This window comes from Ictalurus punctatus, chromosome 6, assembly GCF_001660625.3.
Source record: "Ictalurus punctatus breed USDA103 chromosome 6, Coco_2.0, whole genome shotgun sequence".
Classification (NCBI taxonomy): domain Eukaryota; kingdom Metazoa; phylum Chordata; class Actinopteri; order Siluriformes; family Ictaluridae; genus Ictalurus; species Ictalurus punctatus.
The window spans coordinates 13401802-13407954 of NC_030421.2; the positions used below are offsets into that span (position 1 = coordinate 13401802).

The 6153-nt window shown below is 39.0% G+C and overlaps 1 long non-coding RNA gene across 1 annotated transcript in view; it reads left to right on the top strand.

Annotated features, from left to right (window-relative positions):
* LOC124628263 (uncharacterized) overlaps positions 1 to 5711 on the top strand; it is a 39738-nt gene extending 34027 nt beyond the window's left edge. Inside the window, exon 3 of the long non-coding RNA XR_006982698.2 lies at positions 5157 to 5711. This is a non-coding gene — a long non-coding RNA (uncharacterized LOC124628263). The remainder of the gene's footprint in view (positions 1 to 5156) is intronic.
* The last annotated feature ends 442 nt before the right edge of the window (positions 5712 to 6153 follow it).

The following is a 6153-nucleotide window of genomic DNA, read 5'->3' on the forward strand; positions in this document are numbered from 1 at the left end:
ACACTACAAAACATTAATAAAACAAAAAGAGTACTGGAGAGATCTGAGAAATTCAAAAGGCTTTAAAGCTGAGCTTGCTTTGTTTTTGCTTGACAGGTAATTATTTGCTGAATAGGTTTTGGTATAATAACCAACAACAGTCCACAGCTCAATTGAACATAAATTTTACACACTGTAGCACAGACTGAATGGATGAGTTTTCATACAGAATTGAATGTAATATTTAGGGAACCAAGCACAGAAGGTGTGTAGGTCCTTTTTAGTGATTGTTTATTATTATTATTATTATTATTATTATTATTATTATTATTATTATTAGGGGGCCAAGCACCAAAGGTGTGTAGGCTCCCTATTGTTATTCTACTTTTTGTTCTTCCTCTTCTTTCTTCTTCTTCTACTTCTTCTGGCTAGGGTGTCAATGGCAGCCCATAGAACCGTATGGTAAAAACTAGTGAAATTTGGCACACTGATTGGGCAGGGTCTAAGGAACATTCTGACAAATGTTCCTTGGCAAATGTAAAAAAAAAAAAAAAAAAAAAAAAAAGGATGTGAGGGTGTATCATCACTAAACTTGATAACTATTTTCAGGACGAGGAACTGAATACGTTACCGAAGACGTTTTGTGACTGTGCCACGTTGTGGTCAAGAACTTTAACAACTTTCTTTTTTTTTTTCCTTATATCATTTGAAGAGCTTCTGCTAAATTCACAGTTCGTTTTTCATATAATTCCCTGGAGTATGCTGAAGTGAATGCCTACCAACATCTGAAATTCAAGTGTCCTTCCTGTCTACCATCTTGGATTTTGTCAAAAACTGTGTTTTCCCTAGTCCTCCTCCAAATTTTGTCCAATAAACACCACATTTAGCACATGTCGTCTGCAGAGCAACCTGGACAAAAGTAAATGTAATGAAAAGAATGTTGATATTCCTCACCCTAAGTATCTCCAGAAAAGTTTTCTAAATTCACCTCTAGGTGGTGCAATAATTAACAAATTTGTGAACCATTAGACATTAAATCAAGATTCTTATTCCTCTTGATTCCCTTGAAGGTGCCGATGTTGTGGATATAACAAATTTGTGATTTCTCAAACAGGACGTTGGCCATTTTTAATTTATTTAGAAACAATTATGCTTCTTCTAAGCAGCTAGCGATCTAGGTTTGAGATAACAAAATGGCAAACGACACTCTTGAGCAAACCCCTTAATCCTCACCTGCTCAGGTCAATTGTATATTCCATCCATCCATCCACCTTCTACCGCTTATCCTTCCTTCAGGGTCACAGGGAAACCTGGAGCCTATCCATGGGAGCATCGGGCACAAGACGAGGTACACCCTGGACAGGGTGCCAATCCATCACACACACACACACACCCATTCATACACTACAGACACTTTGGACATGCCAATCAGCCTACCATGCATTTCTTTGGACTGGGGGAGGAAACCCCCGCAGCACGGGGAGAACATGCAAACTCCGCACACACAGGGCCACGGTGGGAATCGAACCCCCGACCCTGGAGGTGTGAGTCAAAAGTGCTAACCAGACGTTTGGATGGATGGAGTGAGGGGATGGAATCCTTCAGTGACTAAATTTGGTACAAATTAACAAGCATGCCAACATCACTTACAGCTGCTTCACAACAATCTTGGATTTCTTTTCAGTTGTTTCATCAGTGGTCAGGAGTAGATAAAAACAACAGATTATAAGACGTACAGTACACTAATACGTCCGTTAGGCAAGCATTTTGAGCTTGGTGTTCAACCAATAATCACAGGTGGACATTTCTAATATGTATCCAAAACGTATTCTGATAAAGTGGCCAAACATAAATCTGAATTCTATGAAATTGTAATTTTGTATAGTATTTTGAAGCTGTAGAGAGTCATGAATTAGCTGGGACTGTGTTCTTACAGCTCTGCTCATGCCTGCATGGGTTTCCTTCTAGTGTACTTCCCAAGAACATGCTGGTAGGTGGTTTGGCTAAGATAAATTGCCCCTAGATGTGAATGAGTGTGTGTATATGTGTGCATTGTGCCCTGTGATGGACTGGCATCCAGAGTGTATTCCCACCTCATTCCCAGTGTTCCCAGGATAGGCTCAGGATCCAGCATGACCCTGATGAGGAAAAAGTGGTTACTGAAGATGAATGAATGGAGTTAAGTTCTATACAGTGGATTAGTATTTGTTCTATACATGCAATACACAATATCACATCCCTGAAATTCACTTCTTTTAATAGGCAAAACAACTGAACTATAGCTTAGTTGGGTAAGCAATCAATCATAAACCGTGGGGCCATTAACTTACCATAGCATTAAGGCTTTGTGTAAGAAATAAACATAACCTTTATCGACTGGAGTAACAATGTAGTATGTCTGGACACAAATCTATATCAAACCCATGTTGCTATAGATTTTAGTAACAGAATAGCAAGCATGATTTTTTTTCACCACTAAGGGTCAACTGTTGGCATTATAACTGGGTAATTCTTCTGTACTGTATGTGTGTGTGTGTGTGTGTGTGTGTGTGTGTGTGTGTGTGTGTGTGTGTGTGTGTGTGTGCATGTGGGGCACTTCATGCCATGCCAAAAGTGACTATTTCCCTTGCAGACATTCTCATTAGCATTTCCAATCTCCAACACAGCAGATTTCCATACATCTGCCACTCAGGAAGTAGAGCAGGCCGTGTTATCTGCCAGTCAGGTGCAAAGATTACTCCATTTCCATTCTGTCTTCCTGCAGTTTCCATTTCAGATTGATCCACTGTCAATGAGCACTTTAATGATCTGCTCATAGAGTGGCTGAAACCTTGTTAACCCAAATCCAAGGCCAAAAAAACCCAAAAAAACAGTCTACATTAGCATGTGACTGTGCTATCACAGCCATTATGGCTAAGGAAACAAGCTGGATCGTGTTTTCAAACCTTTTTGGTTAATTACATAAGGCTAAATACAAAAATACATATACGTGGTGTATAATCTTCAGGAGAAAACAGGAGAATTAACATAGTGTAGCCAATCTGTAAACCGGTCCTACATGCTAATGCTAGCACAACCCCACTCTAATGGCGCCGACGTCATATATTCATCCATTAATCCTGATCATATTTGAATGGTTCTCCTTGGCAAAGGCCACGTTTGTCTGGCCCATGGGGTGAAGTCACTGTTATTCCAAAATCAACTGGAGAGCACAACGAGGCCTTCAGCTTGGGCCTAATAGGACGGTGCAGTCACATGCAATAACACTCCAATGAAACACGTTTATAATGAGCGCCCTTCCCAGTGACGGAGCTGTCTCTGCGGCCCTATAAACGTCTGGAGGTGGGTGTGGGCCAAGTCTGTCTATAAGCTCCGGATTACGTGAACTAGGAGTCCAATTTCATGTGAACTACAATCAAAGGGATTTTTTTTCTGCATACTCTTCGAGAAACCACAGAGTGATGGATATTGCTAGACTGTCAGTGACATTCCAGATCCAGGGAATGATGTGTTCAATTTCAAATGTATTTCAAAAAGAAAATATTTCCTGGCTGTAGGGGTGTATGACTGTTTTTTATGTTGTTTCAGATCAAGCTTGTCTTCTACTGACAGTACAGAAATGGAATTTCTTTCACACTTATCTGAAGACACTTTTAGGCACTTCTTACATCTGGTCTAAAAAGCTGTCACAGGGTGTTATGTTGCGCTTTACGTATATGATTACAGTTTTCACTATGATGCTGATTAATACTTTCTCCTAAAACAGCACAAATGCCATTTTTCTGAAGAAACACAAAGTGGCCTTAACCATTAAATCATCCTTGCACAAGTTACATCATATCTTAGTTTGATCCTGAGTCATAGCATTGCTCGACTTTATGCCTGCTGCTGTTATGTCAGTTGCCAAACTCTGAACATTACTACTGGTGCTGTTTTTCATTTTTCATTTGGTGTGTTGGCTTGAAGTTGGTATTTTACTGCAGTTCAGTTTTACAACACCTTCATACAATTAGCGTGGCAGGAAAATAACTTTGCACCACACTGTTTCTATAGTAACAGTTCATTCACAGGGGTTTATATGGCAGATGCTCCTCATAATATAAGACTAACGATAAACAGATTTTTAAATAATCTTATTTAACAAAGTAAAAGGTCGAATTGTTTATATGGTAAAGCTGTCTGTAAGAAGATGTTTATTTATTGCCAGCGTCTGCACTTTGTGACAGTCAGACGTTTTCCACCACTGGAGAGTCTTCAGGACAGAGGGATTTACATTTTCTGGTTTCTTGGTAGCATGAAAAAAGCTAAAAAAAAAATAAAATAAAAAAAGGTTGCGGACACCTGACCATCACACTCATATATGTGTGTGTGTGTATGTGTGTGTGTGTGTGTGTGTGTGTGTGTGTGTGTGTGTGTGTTCCTTCACAAAACTTTTTCCCCAAACTTTGAAGCACACAATTGTATAGAATGTGTTTGTATGCTGTAGATTTACAATTTCCCTTCACTGGAACTAAGGGGTCCAAACCTGAGCTCCATGAAGACATGGTTTGTCAAGGTCGGAGAGGAAGATCTAGAGTGTATTGCACAGAGCCCTGACCTCAAACCCATTGAACACCTTTAGGATGAACAGGAACACCGACTGCAGCCCAACATCAGTGCCTGAAATCAATAATGCTCTTGTAACTGAATGAAGACAAATCCCCACAGCCACGCTACTAAATCTAGTGCACTGGCAAACAAAAAACAAAAAAGGAATGAAGAAAATGTTGGGGTGGGAACAATCATACCACTCTATTGTGGGTTATTGTGTGTAACAACAAGCCCTATCATGTATTATTCCTTGTGTCGCCTATGACTGGTGAAAAAGTGTTTTTATGCTTGCAGATAACCAGAAAAAGCTGTAGATGCTGCATTATGCATTATAAGTTGCATAATGTCACATACTGAGCAGTTATTTGGGGAGCTTTTTTATTTTATTTTATTTGGTTTTGCATTCAAACTTGAAGTTTGTGTGTAGGTTGAGACTGGGAGAAAATGAAGCATATGTATGTATGAGGCAGTAAACTGAAGTTACATTGGACGAGTGACATCTCGTGTGAAACTTTAATGGCAGGCAGCTGACCCCTCAAGCTGTCCTAAAGCTAATCTGCTGTTTCATAATGTACCCATTTTCACAGCACCTCCCTTCTGCGACAACTTCACCTCTGAATAATTCAGAGGAAGTCCATCCAGGCCTTTCTCCAGACTCGAGCTGCGTGATGAAGATAGCTGACTTGCTGCATCATGAAGTACATTTTAATGAGAGAACATGACTTTTTATAGCAGAATCCTTCTCACTGTTGTAGAAGAGCTCTGAGATCAGTGCAATGCATGGAAACGAGTTTTTGAATATGAATGCAATATTAACCGGATCATCAGTAAAACAATTAGTTGTGGGAAAAAAAAAAAAACTGTGCCAGTTTTCCTCTCTAGTATACCCGTCTCCATCTTGGAGACACCACGCTCTTGACCTTGTGTAGCTTGTCTCTATGGCAACCTTGACTTTAAACATTTTTATGAGATTTACTGACTCACATGTCAAGAAAAAATAAAGGAGCCAAAAAATGAACTTCAAACTGCCATACCTTACAGCAAAAATCATTCTCAATAAACTACGGTTATTACTGGGAAATTTGCATAAAATTATTAACCATTTAGGGACATATTCCAATGTATTCCACTTAAAAAATACAGTTGGGATTAATTAAAAGAGGATTAATCACTGGGATTTTCAGCTAGTTCCCTAAAGCAATTTCTTTCTGGTTTTACAAGGATGTAGTGTGCCATGGTGAAGAAAATCTACGCCCAATAAATAACACAAAATAGACACAATCAAGATAAGATGGCATTATCAAAGTACAGGACTTAACCTTTTAATAATAATGAGTCAGGAGGCTAAAGTGCAGGTAACAACGGGCCCAAATTTATCTATTTAAAAAAGTCTCCTAGTTTAATGTTTTATTTTGTGAATGGTTTATAAGATCATTTTCAATACATGGTACAATAATATGTAATAGGGCTGTAACACAAGTCCAAAATCTGTATCTGTTAGTGATCCAAATATCTGTATCTGTATTAGAATTTAACCTGGACATCTATCAGACCATTCTTCTGTCCTATCTTCCTACCATCCAA